Source organism: Urocitellus parryii, chromosome 12 (genome assembly GCF_045843805.1).
Source record: "Urocitellus parryii isolate mUroPar1 chromosome 12, mUroPar1.hap1, whole genome shotgun sequence".
Classification (NCBI taxonomy): domain Eukaryota; kingdom Metazoa; phylum Chordata; class Mammalia; order Rodentia; family Sciuridae; genus Urocitellus; species Urocitellus parryii.
In genome coordinates this window covers 70,981,462-71,004,993 of record NC_135542.1, presented here as the reverse complement: position 1 = coordinate 71,004,993, position 23,532 = coordinate 70,981,462, and the positions used below count along the sequence as shown (strand labels likewise).

Below are 23,532 nucleotides of genomic sequence, written 5' to 3'. Positions count from 1 at the left end.
ACAAAAGAGGATCATACACATATTGGGCAGAGATGCAGTCCTGGTTACACGTGCCACATTGAAGTGGGAGTGAGAGATCTTATCCTTTTGTGTGTGGCCCTGAACTGGGTGGTGGTACTTATTTACAGCTTTTGTGGGTGTGTCTCCATAATTAGAAAGGGACCAGCTGAGCCCGAAGTTTCTCCTCTCATCATCTCTGTGATTTATCATTGGAATCTCTTTCCTTTCTGTGATCTTATACTCTTTCCATTTCCATAAACATTCACAATCCCATCCCATTACTTATCTTGAAGCCTGTTTCAAAATGTGGATGGAGTTTAATTGTTGAGCAAAAACATAGATTAGAGTAAACACCTATGTCCCAGGAGTCATGTGGCTTCAATTTCAGATTCATGACTACCTGAAAATCTTGACAGAGTCACCAACCTTTTCATTTATGGACTGCAGTTAAAAATACTTGTCCTGCTTCCTGAGGTATTCTGAGGTAGGACTGAAAATATGTAAACACAAGTATTTAGTAATATTAACACAACAAAAACAAAACCTTTATCTAGGTGTTAGTCATTATAGACACAAACCCAAATATCTTTACTTGAGAGTGTCAAGTTACATAATAAAGTACTTCCCCTTTTTATTTTGCATTGGGGAAGAGGTCTCTACCTGAAGTCCTGATGAACAAGCACACACCACAGCTGAGGAAATGTTGGGTACTTGAAGAGCTACAATGGGAACATGTGAAGTTTCTCTGTGATTTTCAGAGACTGTTGTCATTTGTTATGCTTTTAGTTTTATACAGTTAACCAAAAAGCATTAAGTTTTTCAATGTGCACTTTTTTGAAGGCCAAATGAAAGAGAAAAAAAAGTAAGATGGGTTTCTCTCATTCAGAGGCTCACAAGTTGACAAGATGTCATATCTATAAAGCACCAGGCTCCAAAAAGGTAGGCAGTATTTCCCAAATCATGGCCACAGATAGATACCATTGGTGCTTTGTAGCCTAAAATTAATATTTCGTTGCCTCTAACAACAAATTTAACTATGAGGCTTATATTCTAAGTTTGTGACCAAAGCCCAAGTCTTTGTCTCCTCTCCTTCATGAGATCCCTAAGAAAATGAGAGCAAATGAGTAATTCTGTAGGAATGAATATAATAGGGCAAGATGAAATGAAAGAAGATTTTAATATATCTTTGACAGAAAGAAAATATTCAGCCTGATACCAGATTAAATAAAAGTAATGAAGTTGTACCTAATGCAGATGTACCTACCTAGCAGAATGCCAGCATATCTGAGGTTCAGAGTGAACAGGTTGTAACTGACTACAGAGGGGAAGGAACGAGGGTAGTAGCACAGTGTCTACCCTTCAGGACAGCTGCACCCTGCCCACTGCATCCTGGCAAATGAAAAACTGCCCAGTCATTTACACTGTTAAAAATCTATTATCAATGTATTTTGTGTATTTGCTGAGATTAGAAGGAATACAATGAATTTGAAACTCTTAGAACAGGCAGCCATGAAGATTCAAAATGGAAAGGATCCGGGGCACAAAAAAAAAAAAAATCTTGATATTATAATGTAAAGAGAAACATCTCAGATATTTTAGTTCCTGATGATATTGTTACCGCTGTTGACCGGTGACGAGTTCTTGCTCCCCGATGTTGCAGAATAACACCAAAGAAGCATGCCGAGGCAAGGTCAGAGTAGAAATTAGAAATTTATTAAAGGACAGAAGAAAAGACTTCTCCCGGAGGAAGAAGGGGACCCAAGAGGTGGAATCCAGTTAGCGGGCAATGTGTTCCCCTTTTTATAGGTTTGGTGATGGAATGTAGGTGGGAAGGGTTTGGGACAAAGGAGTAATCTGGTCATTTCCGAGTCAAGTTTGCTGTTCATTAGCACTTCTTTGGGATGAGCTATCTCCAAATCTGTTGGGGGCTGTATCCTGGGCTTCATTAACATTTCTTTGGGATGGGCTGTCTTCAAATCTGTTGGGGGATGTTCATTAACATTTCTTCCAGGTGGACTTTGGCCTAGGGCCTTTTCGGAACTTTATTAACACTCCATGAGTTGTCCTGTTTTCCCTGAGTCATTCCCAGCATGGCCTCCATTTTAGATTTCACTCGATATTAGACCCGATTTACCTAACTACACTGACTACCTAACTTTAAATCTGGCTTCAATATGACCAAGAGTCTTTGCAATGCTTGCCTATGCCTTTTACTTGAATCTCATAATAACTTCATTTTCTGAGAAAGAAACTTGATTGTTTTTGTAAAAACAAAACAAAACAAAAAAAAAAAACAAGTAAGTGATTTGTTGATGGTCAAGATTGGTAAGCAGAGCATCTTGGGGTAGAATCCATGCTTAATAGATTATGCACCCATCTTCAGTCCTATCAATACCCATGTGTCCTTGAGCAAGTTACTTCTCTCTTAAGCCTCATTCCCTTAACTATAAAGGGTTGGAATAATTGGGTCACCTACTTCATGGCACTGTTGAAAGAGTTAAATAAAACAATGGTGTGAAACATGTGGCTGACACTGAGCTCTTGTATGTTAGTCATTATTTGCTGACTTCTATATGGTTTTCTTTATGATTGGATCAGATTTAACTCTAGCTTAGAACAATAGTAACTCTTCTTTACAAAACCATAAAATAAGGATTTTTAGATTTCCAAAAATGTTTTCTCAAGTGTATCAATATATAAACATTTTCTGTGTATGTTTATTTGGTTTACTTATTCATATAAGTATCCATCTAACTTGCTTAACTCTAAACATTACATGTGCTTGTGTATGTGTATAAAATGTTGCTCAGTGTGTGTATGTGTGTGTAGACTAGAGTTAAGCTAACTGGATAGAAAAATAACATGAACATAAAGATTAATTTTATTCAGGGACATTGTTGTACCTGACCATGGAAGAAACAATGGTTGAATATATTTTCTATGGTTCCTCTCCTTCATGGAGGTTACAGGGTGAAAGAGCAAAGCTTACGAAGATAATGCAAGTGTGTTAAGGGAACAAGGGAATTATTAGGAGCAAGGTTTTATGAATACTATATGTTCTCCCAATACATTTCTGCCCTTTTCCCATTTGTAAGGGATTTTAAAATAAGAAAATAACTTATATTTCAAAACAACTGGTTTTATTTGGAGACAGTAGATTCTAAAGAACATATGCTATTCTTTTTAGCTGTGCGTGCCTGTGCGTGCCTGTGCGTGCCTGTGTGTGCGTGTGTGTGTGTGTGTGTGTGTATTTACCTGGCCTCTCATGAAAATACTGGAAATAGTTTACCTCTTTGACATAAATCTTAGGATATAGTTTCAAGGGAAAGCAAATTGTCAAAGCTGCTAGCAGTGCTGTGGGAAAGACACAGAGTGGCTATATCTCTTCTGGGATAGAGAGAGCATCTGGCCAAGAACCCAGATTTTGACTGTGTCCATCCTGTCCTCCTCTTAGAGCTGCCTCTGGACACCACCCAGGGCAATGGGCAGAGCCTAAGACATGGGCAATGAAAAGCCTTTGTTCTTCCTCGCTGTTGTGTATTTGTCGGGTTAGGGATCCTACTCCAGAAACAGTTGTAAGAAAAATCATGCCAAGGAAAAAAAAAAAAACTCTTTTATCCTTAAGCCCAAGGAAGAAGCTCAGTGAAGCTGAAAAACTCCAGAATTTTTAGTTACGCTAGTGCCTGGATAGGATCAAAGTCTGTCTTTTTATCCTTGTTACCTTAGCCAGAAAGGTAAGACTAACTAAAGAAGGGAAACCCTAGATATGTTGTGATTTTTTTACTCAAAGTTGTCCTTGAATTTGGCCTTCCCTGTATGTATTCTTAATATTTATGCTTTCTGGATTGAGGGGACAGAGTACGGAGCTATGAACAGGTTTATCTGAATAGCACAAGATCAGGGAGTGACTTTTCTCTTTTTACTTCATTATTTTCCAACATCTTCTGTGTCTCAAGTTGTGTATATGGGCCCAACATAAAAGTTTGGTTTGATGAGTCCCTTAGTCCATCTGGGATAATACCACAGAATACTGTAGACTGGAATTTTTTCTATAAACAATAGGGATTCATTTTTCAAAGTTATGAAGGATGAGAAATCCCAAATCAAGACAACTGTAGATTGTGTCTGATGAAGCCCACTTTTTGGTACATAGATGGCAACTTCTCAATTTTGTGTCCTCACAGTGGATGGTGGAAGGGGTCATGCTGCATTCCTGATGGCTCTGGTCTCGTGACCTAATCACCCCCCAAATGTGACACCCCTACTACCATTGCATTTGAAGCTGGTGTGTGTGTGTGTCAGGGGAAATATATTTTTATTCTTTAGCAGTGAGATTTTAGATATAGGCATATATAGTCAAGCTCAACTCATTGGCCTAACTCTCCATCTCTCAAAACTTAAACATTTCATTCCAATCCTTTAAATTTCCATTTATCAAAATCATACCATGTAAACAAGTTGCCAACTGCACTACTTACTTAAAATTCTTTCACCCTTCTTTTAAGAATAGCTAATAAACCAGGCAGGGTGGCACATGCCTGTAATCCCTGCAGCTCTGTAGGCTGAGGCAGGAGGATTTTGAGTTCAAAGCCAGCCTCAGCAACTTCAAGGCACTAAGCAACTCAGTGAGACCCTATTTCTAAATAAAATATAAACTAGGGCTTAGGATGTGCCTCAGTTTTCAAGTGCCCCTGAGTTCAATTTCTGGTACCCACAAAATAAATAAATAAAACATAAGAATTACCTAGCAACAAAGAGGAAACAACACATATATTTTTGCCTGACTAAAATATTTGAGTCAAAAAAATTTCCTTTCTGTGCTTTTATCTTTTAACAAATAAAGATTTTCTGCCTTTACCCTTAACAACAAATTTTCCTCTTGATTACTGTTCAATGTTGTATTTCTTCCAGTCTGCTCTAAATCTGCATGGTGAGCAGTGTCTGCATAAATTAGGTCAGTCATGTTTATTTCCAAGTAGGGGTCAGGGTTTTTGGATCCATTTCAAATAAAGTAGCAGAGGAAGTATTTTCTTCCCCATTGGAAAGTACCTAAAGTAGAAGTTGCTACTCTTTCATATCATTTTTTTCTGGGTGGCTAGAGAAAGTTAATTCTCTGGCTTAAACCAGATAATATGATCAGGAAACATATTTGAGAACCAGGTAGAGTATCTTCATGATATATTGGTTTTCATTTTAATTTTAGGACCACACCTAAGAGTTATTAGATACAGTTGTTTATAACTTAGGCTATTAAATGAGCAAAAATGTCATGCACATTCAACTATGTAAGTTAAAATTTAGATGTGTATGGAGACCAGAGATGTGAGAATGACGTAAATGTAAAATTAGATTGTAAGGATCAAATACCTCCTCTCTCTAACTCACCTGTCAAATCAAAAATCGAGTCAGCAAACGTTTATTGGTTGCCTGATGTGTCCCATATACTATCTGGGAGCTCTGCATTATGCAGCCTATCATTTTAGTTTTGGGCCTTGTACAATGTCTCTAATGTTTGATATTATGTACATTAAACCTTCATTTGTTTAGACCCTCATAGGAATTGAAATCAAAGCTAAATGACATTTAAAATAGATTATAAAGAAAATATTTGACTTAGAATCTTTTTAACGTTGTATATATTTAAAAAACTATATATAATCAAGGAACTGATTGAGTCTTTCACTCAATACCTATTTACTTAGTATATGGTAGGTACCATAGATATAGCAGACATAAGGTCCTGCCCTTGTGAAAAAACTAAAATTTACTTCTGGATTATCCAATAAAGTGGGACAGCACAAAATTGCCAAGCAATGACAGCCATTTGTACCAACAAAAAACTGTTCCCACAGTGAAATGTTTCACTAATGGACTGGTATTATTCTTTCAATTAATTTGAATGGAAGAATTCTGTGTTAGTAACTTTTAAGTGCGGCAGAGAATGGAGTCTATAATCTTCTTCTTGTAAATTGAGATGCTGATGAACAAAAGTATTGAATGACTAACCCCTCAGTTATGGCAGGGGAAAAAAAGTTCATTGAACCTCCAGTTTGGAGGATTTCATAAGCAACCTTTAAATTTCTCTTGACCCATACGTAAGAAATAACTTTTTGTTGCAAACACATGCAAAATAATCATGAATGAAATTTTGTACTTATCACATACAATATGATCTAACATTTTCTACCCTGTTGTATTCTAATTTTTTAAAAAATGCTGATAGCTTCTCATTTTTTGAATGTCTTGAAAGGATTTTTGCATCACTGGGAAAGAATGTGGAGAAAAAGAATAGTACAAAGAATAGTATGCCTACTGTCTCCCCAAACCCTACCCAAACAAACAAACTAATAGAAACAAGACAATGATACCATCAGAGAGGACAAAAAGTCAACCAGGAAAGTTAAATTACTTCTTAGCTGTCCCAAATATTTACATATAATATGATAATATAGATATTGACAAAATAAAAAATAAGAGGTTGGAAGAACAGGGTGAAGGGTTATAAAAGAAAGCTAAGTTTCTATTTTTACAGAAGGAAGTCAATAGATAAATCTTAAAAGTGAAAATCAATAAACAGTAAAAAAGCAGATTATTTAGGAGCATGAAAGTAAATACCTGAAAGGGTTCAGAGTGAAGGTGGCTGCTGCTGGAGATAAGAGATGTGTGTGCAGATGGGAGGTGGACGGGGGTGTGTGACCTGGGACTTCTTGGTGTTTTATGCCTTTGAGTCTTTGTTCCAATGTAAGTCTTTATAAAAATACAAATTTAATAACAGCAGCAACAAATAATATGACACAGAAATATCACTTCACAGTGCCAACAGAAACAAAAATATTAGTAACAGCCATGAAAAAAAAAAAGATTGTATGTGGAAAAAATTGGCAAAATTTTACCAGAAGGATAAAATATATAAGCTAATGAAGAAACATCATATTCCTGAGTAGGAAAACTAAATACCCTTATGATGTCCACTCTTTAATTTATTCATAGTTTTAAAACAGTATTGATTAAAATATTATGGGAAGCTTTGAACATTTTGGTGATATGTTATTAACCTATGGAATAAACAGAGCATTTTGAAAAAAAAGTACAATGTGGAGGAATTTGCTTTTTTGAATATTAAGAGTTATGGTTGAATCAGAACAGTCAAGAAAGCTGTTCAATGGAAAGTGATTACCAGCTTTGAAGAAAAATTCAAAGTTTATATATGGACTTATATAATTATTTTAAATACCAAAAATCACTGTCAAAAATCTGATATTTAAAATATTAGGGCAAATCGTGATATTTTATGAAGTACATTTTCAAGGGATTAAGTGATTAAAATGTTTAAAACTGAAAATGTTTGGGAAAAGATAAGAAATATTTGAATCGATTATACAATTAGGATAATAGAAAAACCGATGGAAACTATCCCACCACAAAGATTAATAGGTTGCACTATGTGGAAAGGAAGACTTTTGAAAGTCAAAACAACAAAACACTCTGTATTTTTACTCAGTTTATCAGAACTGGCTTTAGGGTGACCAGGTGAGGATTGCTTATTATGGTGGTAAATCCAGGTCCATCAGTGATGTGCCCTTTATTCCAGGACCGTCCCTGTCCTTGCCCATCCCACCCAGAGCTAGGCATCCCTCATCCTCTCAATTAACACACATATTTTTAAAATAGGTTTATTTCTGTTCATTTGGGCATTAGTACCAACCGTCTATTGCTGTAGACAGCTATGGGGAAGTGGTAGGGTGCTGGCAGGGATTATCCCAAGGGGAGACTTCACCTTCTTTTCACTTCCATTCTTACCCTCTTCATCAAGACCCTCCCTGGACGTCACCTGGGCAGGTGCAACTTCTGCCTACTTCCCCTCTGTCTTTTCCGAGCTGTGGTTTTCTTCAGTTTGTTTCAGTTATCAACATGCCTCCGTCTATTTTGGATTTTCAAAAATCTGTGGTCCCCTTGTGTTCTTATTCTATTGCCCCTTTTACTGCTGTAGCATCATTTTAGTGGGAACTCAAAAGAGAAGGAGAAAAACATGGGTGTTCAGTCAATAAGCTGCAGCCAGTAGTGTTTTAATCAATGTTGTGTGAGTATTTGATTTAAAGTGAAAATACAGCATTTAAAATAAAATGTCAAATAATGAAGTGATTGTAATAAAAATGAACATTTCATAAAGAAAATTTTTGATAAATTGGTGTCAGAAACACTAATAATTCAGTGGAAAAAGAAAGAAGCTGAAGAAATTCAAATAAATATATGAAAATATTGAAAATCTTTTTAATAAGCAAATAAATGTAAGTTTACATAGGAACAAAGTATGCTTTTACATGTATTAAAAAATACTGGTTGCAACCCTCTAAATAAATCTCACCATCCATTAACCAGTATTAATTTGATTAGTAAAAAGGAGTTAAATATGTTTGAATTTTATGTTGATGGGAAAATAAGTAAGACAGTTTCTTTCTTTGTGTCTATTTTATTAATAAACACATTACTATTTCCTTGGAATATGCGTAATGTTGTGTAAGCAGTTATTAATAATCCTAATTCTTTCCTGGAACACGTTGCTTAAGACATGCAACATTTGTTCTTTTTGACTTCATTAAATACCTATTTAGGTGTTTCTCATCAACTCTCTTCCAAATTATTTTCATGATACATTATTTTCATTTTTTTGGTTTATTTTCTTAGGATCTAGCATATTGCTAGGATGTTCAAAGGTGTGTATTGAATAAGTGAATGGAAGGATGAAGAGCTTTGCTATGTTTTGTTGGGTGAACTGCATAGTAAATTTGCCTTTAAAAAAAATAGGACTGGATCAAATAGAGAGAGAACTTTTGGAGGAAAAGTTATGAGCCCAGGCTTGGAGATAGGAAGGAGCACCAGCCTTTGTATCTACAGATACACACACACACACACACACACACACACACAGGGCACTGAGGGGGGTCCAAGGACTGAAATTGAAGATTGAATAGGTGAAGGATCAGAACATAATAAAAATGATATCTGGGGCAGGGGAAAAAGGTAACAATAAGGAAGATAAATGCAACAAGAGAAGAGAGAGAAAATTAAACCTAGATATATTTCCATTGCAGTGCTCAATTCTGATTTTCCTATATTTAAAACTCCAGCCTCCTGGAGGCTTTCAGTGGCTATGTGATGAAGCTGCTTCATCTTTTGTTACATAGCTATTACCATCAGGACTAGCAGAGTAACATTCACTGGTGTATAAAAGATTTTAGAGAAAAAGCTTCATATATTTATTTAGGATGAGTAGTTATAAAAACACTCTTTAGCCTTCTTATCAGATGTTTTCTTAATACTGCTTAACAAAATTTATAATTTATTTGTGTCATTTCTCAATTTTTTCCTGTTACCTGATTACATGGTAAGCTTCATGATGTCAAAAACTTGACTAATATTCACTATAATTAATCCTCGGAAATAAATACAATCCTTAGCACATAGTCGTTGTACAATATCGAATAGAATGTGCACACACACACACACAAAAGAACTTGGACACTATCTATAAATAAGATTGTGTGCAAATCTTTTGTTTTGAAGTCAGCTGGAAAGCAAACAGTGTCACACTGAGCAAACACAACAGAAACTTTGATAAGTGATTAAAGCAAGCCAGAACACAAATTGTCTATTGTAGCATTTGCTGAATGGCTTAAGGGGCTGCCAGCAAATCCATTAGAAACCCTGCTTATCTTCCATAAAGATGAGGAAAATATTGCTTCAGGCTGAAATGTTTCTTTAGAAGACATTATCTGGAAAATGAATGCTTTTTCCAATTAATAACTATGTAGCGACATTGAAAAAATGTCATAAATTCAACATGTGATATACATGTCCCTGCTTATTTCTAGTCTATATTTCTATTTTCAATAAAGAGCCTTGCTGTGTTCTATAGAAAGTCCTTATTCCATGACCATTTGTTGATGAAGTAATCTTTTTGCTATTTAATATCATGATTAATATTAGAAGAGTACAAATGAAGGCATAATAACCAAGAGGTAAAAAAGCAAAACAAAACAGTGCTTTGGAGGGAGGTACATTAGCTTTGAATCCCAGTTGTATGATTTCAAGCAAGTTATTATCCTCTCAAGTTTCAGTTTCTTTTTCAGAAAAAAATGGAAGTAATAAAGCAATTTGGAAATGTTAGGCATAAACTATGAAACCAATCTGTAGAAGAAGGTATAAAGATAATATTGAATTTCTTTTTCTTTTTTTTGGACAATACTCAGGGTTGAACCCAGGGCTTCTTGCATGTGAGGCAGGTGAGTCAGGTGCTATACCACTGAGCTACTCCCCAGCTATTTTAAATCTTATTTGAGACAGGATCTCACTAAATTGCCTAGGCGGGCCTCCTCAGCCTCCTTACTAGGTGGGCTTGCAGGAGTGCACCACAGCTCCCAGCTCCATTTATTTTTAATTAGGGAGCAAGTCATGGTCTATGAAAAGAGGGCAAGGACTTGGTGTTTCCTGAGTATTTCCATTAATAGGTATATGGTTGATGTTATTTATTCTTTTTTTTTTTTTTTTTTTTACTTCTAGAAATCCTGTTAGACCTAGAGTTCATTTCCTCACTCTGTCTCCTACCTCAATGAACATGCACACCTATTAATCTTTTCTTTTAACATTTAAAAATCTTGGGGAAAGAAAGGGGGAAAAGTGCTGGTGAATGATATTGACCAAATTATGCTGTTATATTGTGTGCATGTCTGAATAGAATATGTAACAACAAATCATCCTTATGCACAGCTATAAAAATGTGGAAAAAATTTAAAAATTAAAAGTCTTCATCTTTTGCTTTCTCAATTCTGCTCCCCCCGTCTGTCCCCCAATATCTAGTACTGGTTGAGCTACTGGCTCTTTGGCTGTTACTAACCTGCTTAATTTTGTTAAATGAGGTTTAAGCTTCAATTAAACAATGATTTATTTCTAAAAGTTTCCTTTAATTTTCAAGTCTGCTTTACATTCAGACTCATCTTTTAAAGCAAATAGTTTAAAATAGACTGATTCCATAAGCTTTTAAAATCAGCTGCTCTCTGAACTTCCTAGTGTATTAATTCTCTGCTTTTATGTTTGTTTTCTTGAATTTTGGCTGGCTGATTTGTGTTCATGCTTTGTAAGGTTTGAGTTCAAATTTGTTTTAATCCAGGCTTTTGTTGTTTGAAGAAGTCTCATGTGGTTTGGAGTGTGACATTTCCTGCCCAGTACCTTTGTATTTATATTTTGAATATTAGTCTTTTGGTTTTGGATGTCTGAAACCACAAAGTTGGCATAACTATGAAGTTTTAGATTTGCTCCAACTGTGATTTTTTAAAAAAAATAGTTCTTAGTGCAGAGTTGGTTTTTTATTGTTTATTAACCTAAGTTTCAGGAAGGTAAAAATGCTTCCTATCCTTCTCCAGATGGGTGGATCCTTTACCTTGATAGTGCAACTTTCAAAGAATAAACAGAGCCAAAGTGTCACACTTCATCTGTGTAGAGTCTGACCTGCAGAGCTGGCCTTGACCTTGGCTGAGTGTAACTATTACCATTCTCTCCACATACACACACATAAGTGGGTTACGCGGGACCTCCCTGTGTTTATCAATTGACTATTTTACGTATGTCACTATAAACTCTTCTATTTATTATTTTATGCAGAATCTCCCCATAGACAAAACAGTGTATGGTTTTTACAGTATCTATAATTTGTAAAACATTTAGACATTAACTAAAAAATTAGTGATTCTTTGATATCAAACTTAAAATAATTTGTGCTACTATTAAGAACCATACCAAAAATGAATTAAAATGATTTGACTTACATCATTCTCTAAAATTATTCAAGACATGATAGAAATTTGGGAGCAAAAAATGACCACCCACCAAAGAACCATTCAGCAGTATTTCTGAATCACCAATATTATTTTTTCTTAAATTTGTCTCATTTTTTTCAACCTCATGTGTCAGTATTTGGATTATGAATTATATAGTCTTTACCCCAAATAATTAATCAAAATTAAAGGGAAAGGGAAAACCATTGATTCTATCCTGCCCGGGACATTTTTTTTTTTTAAAGAACCTTAAATATAAAAGCACATTTCCAGTTGGGATGTAATTCTGATGTGCATGCACCTAAAGGAATAAAACCCCAGAAAACACAATATTCAAGAGGGAAGAATACTTTCCAAACATGAGATTTCTAGTTTGCTAAATTAATATTTCATCAATATTACTGAAATGAGGGGAAAAATTGGGATCCTGGTATTTGCTAACATAATAAATAATAAAAATGATGAAAGAATTAATAATAAAATAAATAATAACATACATAATAGTATGTACAAATAATAAAAGAATTCCTTGTTCCTGTGAGCAAAGTCTTCTATTATGATGAAAGACATCAAAAAACTTAATATCTATATACTCATGAATCTTGATGCTGAAATATTTAGCACAGCATATACAGTTTAATATAATATTGACCATAATGAAAATAGAAACTCTAGCTTAAAAGACATTTACCTAAAAGGAAACTAAATTCATAAGTTCAAAAAGCAGATATTAATAGGAGTTGAAACTTAAATATTACAGATTGAGTTGAACAAAAAATAAAAGTGTAATTTGTAGACAGTAAATGAGGAAAAGCCAAGGCAAAAATTCTTCCCACATCCATGTCTATAATCGTATTAAAAATTTCAGAGATTTGGTATCAAAATTAAAGTATCCCATTGAAATAATGAAAACATGCAACTCCAATGCTTTCTGTCTAGGTAATTACTAATATTAATATTCTGTCAATGCTGATTTGAATATAATTTGTGTAGTCCTTTTGGGGAATAAGTGAAATACTTAGTGAAGCTAAGTATGTCTATCCCGTAGGGCCTCTAGTTCCCCTCCTAGCAGTTTATACTTCAGAGAAACTCTCACAGAAATGCACAGAGAAGCATAAGTATCATTTATCAATAAGATAGGGAGCCAACTTTGTAGACAGTCTAAGGAATTACAAGTAAAATCTGTGGTACCTAGAATGAAATACTGTTTATAAGTCAACAAAAATTAGACATACTTACTAGCAATGAGGTTGGGCTTCCAAAACATTGCTAAGTGCATTCCATTTTATGGAAGAAAATAGAGTAAAATGTATCACAAATAAACATGAAATGTAAGACAAACAGTCAATGTAAAATGTATATATAAACCACATATGCAAATAAGCATATGAAAGTTGGAGATGAATATATTGAAGATCAAAGAAACAGGATTCAGAATTGAAGCAAAAGGGAAAATTGTATACAAGCTCAGATAGAAAATCTAAGTAACTAACCAGGGATCTTAAACAGACTGAAAATAATAGTATGTACTATATATATATAAACACACACACATACATACATATACATATACATACATACATATATACATAATATAGTAATAAATAAATATCAGGTTAGGACTGAGGAGACATTCAGTATACAGAAGTCATCAAAATAGGGGCTACTGCTGTGTGCCATGGCACAGACCTATAATCCTGGAGATGGGAGGCTGAGGCAGGAGGATCTCAAGTTTGAGGCCAGCCTCAGCAACTCAGTGAGACCCTGTCTCAAAGATTAAAAGTGCTGGGGATATAGCTCAGTGGTAAAGCATCCCTGAGTTCTCTAGTACCAAAAACAAACAGAAATAGTAGAAAATACTATTCTTTATTCTTTAATAAGATAATCACCAAATCAATGTGAATTAAACAAGTTAAAAATAAATGGAAATTTGTGCATGCACTTATTTTTAACGTTTCTATTTGTTCTACATTTGGTAACATACACACATACTACATAATAATGCAGGGAGTAGAGATGGAACATACCTGAACCACCCTCTTCAAGGAATGACAAAGTTTTTTAAAATTAATTAATTAATTCTAATTAGGTATATATGACAGCACAATGCATTTTGATTCATTGTACACAATTGTAGCACAACTTTACATTTCTATGGTTGTATACCATGTAGCGCCACACCATATGTGCAGTCATACGTGTACCTAGGGTGATGATGTCCATCTCATTCCACCATCTTTCCTGCCCCTATGCCCCCTCCCTATACTCCCTCCCCTTTGCCCAAAGTTCCTCCATTTTTCCCATGATTCCCTACTTCCCCGTTATGGCTCAGCATCCACTTATCAGAGAAAACATTCGACCTTTGATTTTTTGGGATTGGCTTACTTGCCTTAGGATGATATTCACCAGCTCCATCCATTTACCTGCAAATGCCATAATTTTATTCTCTCTTAATGCCGAGTAATATTCCATTGTGTATATATACCACAGTTTTTTTCTCCATCTATTGAAAGGCATCTATGTTGGTTCCACAGTTTAGCTATTGTGAATTGAGGTGCTATTAACATTGATGTGGCTGCATTACTATAGTATGCTGATTTTAAGTCTTTTGTAAATACAGTTATCTCATACTAGACAGAGTGCTAAAAACATACAGTGGAGAAAAGATAGCCTCTTCAACAACTGGTGCTGGGAGAACTGGAAATCCATATGCAGCAAAATGAAAATAAACCCCTCTCTCTCACCATGCACAGAACTCAATTCAAACTGGATCAAGGACCTAGAAATTGGTCCAGAGGCCCTGCGCCTAATAGAGGAAAAAGTAGGTGCAAATTTTCTTCATATCGGATTAGGCCCCCACTTCCTTAACAAGACGTCTAAACTGCAAGAAAGAAAATCAAGAATTAATAAATGGGATGGAATCGAACTAAAAAGCTTCTTCTCGGCAAAAGAAGCAAGCAATGAGATGAACAGAGGGCCAACATATATAAAAAGAACTCAAAAAACTTAACACCAAGAAAACAAAAACTCAATCAATAAATGGCCAAGGACCTGACAGACACTTCTCAGAAGAAGATATACATTTGATCAACAAATATATGAAAAAATGTTCAACATCTCTAGCAATCAGAGAAATGCAAATGAAAACTACTCTAAGATTTCATCTCACTCCAGTGAGAATGGCAGCTATTATGAAGACAAACAACTATAAGTTTTGGCGAGGATGTGGGGGAAAAGGTACACTCAAACACTGCTGGTGGGACTGCAAATTGGTGCAACCAATCTGGAAAGCAGTATGGAGATTCCTTGGAAAACTTGAAATCTAACCACCATTTTCCCCAGCTATCCCATTTCTTGTTCTATACCCAAGGGAATGACAAAGTTTTAATAAGATCAAACTATTATTGAAACCAAATGTATTTCACATCAAAATTAAAGGAACAATGACAGCAAAAAACTTTTTCTAAATTTTGGGAAGTGCTACATTTTACAATATAAATAGCCTAATGAGAACTCTCTACACTTAATGGTGCATCCTGTATAAAAACTTGCAGATATACTGCTCTACATTCAGCACCCAGTCCCTGGAAAATGTCAAGATAATAATGACTGGAGGTGCTTTGAATACACAAGTGCTCCTCCAAAATGAAGTGAAGGTCCTAAATATTTAAATTCCTTTTTTTCCCATCCATTTTCTGTTTCTTCTTTAGCTTTTGATGAATTTTGATTGAAAAAAAATATTTTCATCAGTTATGGTTGAACCCACCTAAAACCCCAGCAACTCAGGAGGCTTAGGCAGGAGGATCACAAGTTTGAGGCCAGCCTCAGTGACTTAGTTAGATCTTATTTCAAAAAATCAAAAGGGCTGAGTAGTAGAGAGCCCCAAGGTTTAATCCTCAATACCAGAAAAAAAGAAAACCCATCCCTAGAATTAGAAGTATTTAATTGATATGGATGCTTACTTTAAATTTCTAGCATTAGAAACAAGGGATAGAATAATATTTAAATAAAGTCTTGCAGGGCACAGTAGTGCATGCCTGTAATCCCAGTAGCTCAGGAGGCTGAGACAGGAGGATCCAGAGTTCAAAGCCAGCCTCAGCAACAGGGATGTGCTTAGAAACTCAGTGAGACACTCTCTCTAAATAAAATACAAAATAGAGCTGGGGGTGTGGCTCAGTGGATGGGTTCAATCCAAAAATAAATAAATAAATAAGGTCTTAGGATAGAATTTCAAAAGTCATAAGATGTGAAATCATTGTCCTCTTCAGAGATAAAAGTGAAAGTAAAGAAGGCCAGGGTAGATGGAACATGAATGAAAAGCTTCTAGGATGCTTCACAAATGTCAAGTGATTTTTTTTTTCACTTTAATTTTGAGACCAAATTATTTTGAGTAGTTGCCTTAGAAATTGTCATCATCTTAGAACACCCAGAAAAAAGGAGAGGAAACATGGCAAATGAATCTCTTACTCTTCAGGCTGACTGGAATTAGAAACAACACTGAAGAATAAAGTTTTTCTTTAATTTGGACGTTGGAGAGCACTCAATATGTTCTATCATTTAATATAGAAGAACACATCTGTTTAAGATATATATTTTAAAATTTAATGAGTTGAGGTCAGATTGGACATAGAGAAATATTTCTGTCCAAGACACATGAAGTAGAGTATTTTTAGAATCATCTTTCCCAGCCAGGTGCAGTGGCTATTCCTATCATCCCAGAGGCTCTGGAGGCTGAGACAGGAGGATCCTGAATTCAATGCCAGCCTCAGCAACTTAGCAAGACCCTATTTTAATAAGCTGTAAGATGGGCTGAGGATGCCTCTGAGTTCAGTCCTCAGAATTAGGAAGAGAGAAAGAGAGAGAGAGAGAGAGAGAGAGAGAGAGAGAGAGAGAGAGAGAGAGAGAGAGATCTCTCCGTGTGCTGTCATTCTTCCTGGCATACAACCATGGTCTCCCTTAAGACTCTCCCCAGTGCTAAAGCCAGCCCCATTCAGTAGCAGACAGTTGAAGTGGTTGTCCAACCTGCCTCCAAGAGATAATCAGGACTAAATCCCATCATGCCCCTCCGCCCAACTCCTTCACTCTGAAAGCACAAGATTCAAGCAAAGATCATCCTTCATTACCTGGACTCCAGGTAGCTCTGTACAACCTCTGCTCTGACCCAATCGAATGTCCAAACTTGACACTTGAACTTTTTTTCTCCATAATCCAGGGTTTGTCATTAATAAATTTTTTATCTCCACATCCTCTTCTGTAAGGCTCAACTTCCCTTCTGTCTACAATTCCAATCTGGCTCTCTTCTGAGGGCCCTGCTTGTCCTTGAAGTACTCTCAAATGGTTTTTTCTTACTCCATGTAACACTGGACTCAAAGTTTGAGTAGGTATCCTCCTTGTTCTCTGCTGGTCTTCTTGGGCAATGTATTCCACTTTTCTCATATGCCAGCTCCCTTGCAGTTCCCAGGAGCAGATGATTCCTCATGAACCTCCTTGCTGTCCTTTGGATAATTGCTCCCATTGACAGTTTTAGTACTTGCCCAATTGTCCTTCACCACTACTCCTGTCATTATAATTTATGATTTCAAGATCCACAACTACTATCTTGCATGTCCTAGGTCTACTCATTGCCAAAGATCTTGGCTTCTAACCCATATCAGCTACCCATTTCTGTGATCAGACCAAAGATATTGCCATTTTCAATAAATGCATTCTTTGTATACTCTCTGTTTCAAGCATCTCAAAGGCAAACTGCCCCTCCATGGTACACTCCTCCATTTTTGCTCTTGTGTTGGATCCTCCAATCCATTGGTGTTCACATCACTTTTTTCCATTACTCATTTCCTCACATTCTTTTAACTTGGATTTGCTTCAGTAGGTCAGCCACAGTCATCACTATCCACTTTGCTTCTCTTCTCTCCCTCTGTCACACCAACTTGACTAGACCTCGACCTTGACTAAATTCAACTTTCACCTTACTTGGTACCTGTAAAAAGGCTGGAGAATGAGAAATATTCCTGCTGGCTAATTGAACTTTAAATTTATGACCACCAACCTTGAAGGATCATGAGGGTTGTCTGGAAACATTCTCTTTCCCAAGTCAATTCACTCTCTTACTTTCCAAGACCACTATTACACAGCTTCCATCTCAATCCTTAAACTTTAAAAAGTCTCCTTCTATTCTCAGCTAATGTCTTTGCATCATGTTTCAATAATAAAATAAATATGACAAGAAGGGAATTCCTATATAGTTCAAGCATTAAAACTACCTATTGGTTTTATTCCAGCTGCAAGGATGCTTCCTGCTCCTACTTAAGGTACATCGGTCCACTTACGCAGTGAAGGACCCTTCCTCTGAACCATTCAGGACATTCCTAATTTCTCCTATTTAATCATTCACATTAGTGTATAAATATGCTGCTGTGTATCCTGTTTTTTAAAATCTTGTTTGCATATCTTCATTCAAATACCACCCCACTTTTCTGCTCCCTTTTAAACCAAATGTTCTCCAAAATGTTTTCTGTACTCCTGTTTCTATGTTCCCTCTTTTATTTTCTCTTGAACTGACTCCTTTCAGAATTTGTTCCACTTCATGCACTAAATATTTTGCTGTTGTCAGCACATGAACCTCATATTGCCAAAGTTCATTGCTTTATTCTTAATCCACATTTTATTTGATCTCATAATAGCAAAGGCCATGCCTGGTCACTACTTCTTGAAATACTTTCTTCATTTTCCCTCCAGGACAACAGTATTCTCTGTCATATTTCCTTTTTTTTTTTTTTTTAGTGGTTCCTTTTCCATCTCCTTTGGTGACCTTCTCATCCTCACAACCTCTCAACACCAAAGATGAAAGCTCCGTTCTCAGACTTTTTTCTTTCTTCTCCCCATGTGCTCATCTAATCCAGTTGCTTTAAATTTCATTTCAGCCCTGATCCTTCCCATGAAATGCAGACTCATGTTCCATCTTCAGATTCATGATAGACATCTCAAATTAACTGACATCTTGATTTTTTTTATTCTCTTTTTTTCCCCACTCATCCTTATTTCAGTAAATATAACTGTCATTCACATAGTAGCTTAGGAGTCATCCTGATTCTTCTCCTACTCTAACAGACTTGATTTTCCTCTAAAAACCCCAATTCGACTAATGTGTGTGTTCTCCCTTGGACACGCAGTCAGGGTCGAGTTGCTTGACATGCCTTCTTGATACCTTGAACCACTACAAGCTTTATGACTGTTCTTCATCCTTTCACTTTTGTAAGAAGCCAGAGTGTTTCTTTAAGAAGTACAATTCCATAGAGTGCTTCCAGGCCCCAAATCCTCCAAAACCCTCCCAGCTCACTCAGCATAAAATGCAAATTTCTTGACAGCACTTTAAGGCTCTGAATCCTTTATTTAACTTGCCTACTTTTTCTTCTCTTATCCCTTACACTCACCCCTGAGCTCACAGCACCATCCATGCTGGAAAATTGTCTCTTTGATAAGCCCTTTTCTGACTACGTGTGCGTGTGTGTGCGTGTGTGTGTGTGTGTGTGTGTGTGTGTGTGTGTGTGTGTGTGTGTGAAGTGCTGGGGATTGAACCCAGGGCCTTGTGCATGTGAAGCAAACACTCTACCAACTGAGCCATATCCCCAGATCTTTTACTTTACACTTTAAGTAAAAGAAAGCCTTATATCTTCCACCTATCTTTTGATCCTGCTTCCACCTTACTTTATAGCCTTCAAATCCACTTGATTTTTTTTTATTATGTCTCCTCCAATTAAATAGAAGGTTTTGATTTAATTTTAGGTTTGATTAAATATAAGCTTCATGAGGCAAGATCTTGGTTCATGTTATTTGAAGTTATCCATTAAAAGATTAAACAGCACCTTGCACATAAAAGGAACTCAATAATAATTTTTTTCCCATTCATAAGTGAATAAATCCAGGAAGAGAATTGAGTAGAATGCAAAATAAACACAGAAAAAGGTTGTTGAAAAGAAAGCCTTTTTACAGTTGTTTCTTATGGTAAAAATAAATAAGAATGGTATTGAAGTCTTTAAAATGAATGCAAAATATGACCTTGGACTTTTAGGTGTGGAAAATGAGACACTGAGAGCCTATACAGAGGATAAAAAGGACCTTGTAGTCAGTCATAAGTTAGAAAATTTCAGAAAGACCACTTGAAATTAATACTGACAATATATATTTGAAAAAGACATGGATTTGTCCTATATAGTCTTTAGGACACATGAAAGGAATAGAGTAATTATTCAGAGGAGTAAACATTGATATCTATGTTGAGATTTTTTTCACCTGTATGACTCATGGCATACTAATACAGGTGTATAACTCCAGTAAATTCCTTTTCACTAGCATTTGCCCCAGATGTTTTTTCTAACCTTTTGCTTTTGGTCGTTTTGTATCCTAAGAGTTAAAATGCATCTCTTGTAGGTTGTATAGCAGATGCTTTGAGGGCTCCATCCATGTTCTCTTGAAGAAAAGAGCATTTGTGTGCAGCCAGCTCTTCTAACAGCCAACAGTTGCATCTTTTTTTAGAGGGCTGCCCTGGGGCTATAGCCACACACCTAGCCCATGATCGCAGCTGTCAGGAAGTGCCTGGGAATTAACATCCCTGAGAGGCAGGCTTTGATCAAACATATGGAAGCAGGAGCACTTCCGGCCCTCTGAACTTGGCAGGTTGTATGTTCTGCACTACTTCCAAGTCGCAGCCTCTGGAAGCCAGCTCACTGATGCTCCCTGTTTCACATCTCCTTCTCCTACCCAGCTCCGCCCATCTCTGAATCAGCTGCTTGCACTTGAGTCCCTGGGGTCCGCTTCTGAATTAAAGTCAAGACAGATGTTTTTTTAAATAAATCTTTTAATCTATTTCAACAATCGTTGTATAATGTTTATTCGTTGTTCTTTTACAACTCACTAGTTGATTTCTACTTATGCTACCCATTGTCAGAGGTTGTTTCCTTTTTCTTTCCTTTCTCCTTTTAGATTAGGATTAAATTGTTAAGACCCTTCCCCATCAGTTCCTTAGTTTCACAGTGTTTCATTATTTTTAGTAGATTTTTTTAATGCATTGCAACATGTATTTTGACTAATATTTGACCTAAATTCACACTTTTTTTTTTAAACATTTTGTAAGAACTTTAGGTAACTTAAGGTCCATAGTAACCAAATGAGATGGATAAGCATATGCTGAGTTATGAGTCGGCATTCTAAGTGAGATATATTTGGTTCCGAGCCCACACCCTTAAGGCTAGCTCAGTGTTTGGCACAAAAGATTCTCAACAAATGCCAATTTACTACTTCCAATTTAAAAATGTAAAATAATAAATGAAATCATGTTGCAGTTATTCTTAGTCTAAAGTTTGAAGATGAACCATTCTCAATGTCATATCCACTATAATTTTTTGAAGAGAAAAGAAAAACTAGCAATTCAATAGCACTTTGGAAGACCACATCTTAATGTTATCATTACAGGTGTGTCTGACAGAGTCTCTATGATTGCTTAGAACACTGTACACAGAAAGGAGCATGTGCTATCCAGGTGCTCTGAAGGACATACTGTGAGATCATAAATTAGTGTTCATTTTATTGTTTATTTTTGCCATAGAAAGTTTAATAGCAATGCCAACACTTCCTCCATGGGGAAAAAAAGAAATAAAGAAAGAAAAAAAAAGGCCAGAAATGATAAACGATGTAGCAATGAAGCCAGTAATGTCAGATAATGCATTTAGTGGTGGGGGAGGAGTATGGAAGAACTATTGTCTTAGCTTTAATACTTATGAATTCTAAGTGCTGAAATTAGGTGGTTCTGCCTTTCTTCTAACTCAAAAGGATTAGCAAAAATACATTCAAACACAGTGGTCTCAGTAACTAGCTTCCTTTTTTGCAGAAATAATGGTAAAGAGAAGGGGATTCAAATACACATCTGCATATATATATATATATATATATATATATATACACAGAAATGTGAAACGAAAGAATGCAGATGAGGTTGAAGAAGAAATTGGTGCATTCAGTGCATGAACCGAAATGAGCAAATATTGAAATCCGATTATGTGGAATCTTTTCTGTGATACTATTTCTTATAGAAGAGAATCATGAATTATATAGTCTTATCATGGAGCCTTCATACAAGATAATCTCACTTTCAAGTCCCTTTCACTGTCAAGGTAGGCGCTGTTATTCATTACTTGGCCTTGAGGAGGTGTTTAATTTTTTTTTAAATTTTTATGCCAGGTGTGAATGAGAAAAGGTGTGAATTATTTCTCCTGCTGTATCTAAAACCAAGAGTGTTCGAGTTCTTTGTGAGATGGCTCTGCCAGAAAATCAGAATGTATTCCAGTGTCTGAGGTTTTGTCTCTTTGCTATGGAGTAATGAGGCCAATCAAAAAGACTAACTGGTTCCTGATGTCTGGGCTAGAGCAGAGGCAGGATATAAACAGGCCAATGGCACATAATATTGCAATACATTGGAGGAACTGTGCTATTTTCTAAGTAGTGCTGCAATTGGGCATTATGGTGCATGCCTGTAATCCCAGCAATTTGGGAGGCTGAGGCAGGAGGGTCACAAGTTCAAAGTCAGCCTCAGCGATTTAGCCAAATCCTAAGCAATTTATTGAAACCCTTTCTGAAAATAAAAAAAAAGCTGAGGATGTAGCTCAGTGAGTGGTTAAACACCCCTGGTCATAAAAAAAAGTGGCTTTGGAAATATTGGACATCCCTATTAAAGAAAGAATAGCCTTGATCTGAATAGACAATCACTATATTTAGAGCAGGGATTATGTGCTCAGTAGTTCAGAGGCCTCCAGGTCAACTAAAGTCTGTGCCAAAAGGAGTGGTGTCTCTCATCTGCACACAAATTTACTAAATCAAGAATTCCAGCTGAAATATTTCTGCCTTCACCTGAAGATCATGAAAAATATGCAGGGGATCAGCAACACCCTTGTAAACCATACTGCTACCAGAATAAAAAGTACAAAAACATGTTCATATTGGGGAAAATATAGGATAAAGATGCTGACATTAGCAAAAGTACGTATCTGTCAAGTTTGTGGGAATCTCCCTTCAGTGGATGCGAAGCTGAAAGTGTTTGACCATTAGAGAAGAATCAAGCCCCTGACATTACCACAAGGACTTCCAACAGAGCAGAACACGTCTCCCACATGTCTTAAGAGCACCGAGGAATTAGTGTTGCAGAGGCATCTAAAACCTGTGGAGCAGGAATTAATTAAGTCCTGATGCCACAGCAGCTTCCTATTAAAAATGCAAATCATTTTTATTTAAAGATGGTGAGAAGTTACTTTTATTAAAATATATTTAGCCATTTTCATTGACTAACAACAACAATAACAAACCCCCCCACACAGATCCTGAAAAAGTTTTGTTATATTTAATATTTAGAACTATTGTAAATGGACTTTTTATAATCTTAATTTATAATAATTAATTACTTTCATATCTTAGCACAATTAGTTTTTGTTTTCCTTGTGTACTGTAGCCATGCTAAACTCATTTATTAGTTCTAGAAATATTTTTGCTGCTTCTTTTAGGTTTTCTATGTAAAAACTCATCCATGAGAAGAAAGTGTTTTATTTCTTCCCTTCCTCCTCCTCCTCCTCCTCCTCCTCCTCCTCCTCCTCCTCCTCCTCCTCCTCCCTCCTCCTCCTCCTCCTCCTCCCTCCTCCTCCTCCTCCTCCCCCTC

General features: G+C 36.1%; 1 non-coding gene and 1 pseudogene across 1 annotated transcript; one reads left to right on the top strand and one right to left on the bottom strand.

Moving 5' to 3' along the window:
* The window catches only part of LOC113180626 (large ribosomal subunit protein uL30m pseudogene), a 94,551-nt pseudogene extending 71,482 nt beyond the window's left edge, over positions 1-23,069 (top strand).
* Positions 19,388-19,461, bottom strand: Trnav-cac (transfer RNA valine (anticodon CAC)). The gene has a single exon. It is a non-coding gene; the product is annotated as a tRNA-Val (tRNA).
* Positions 23,070-23,532: the final 463 nt, after the last annotated feature.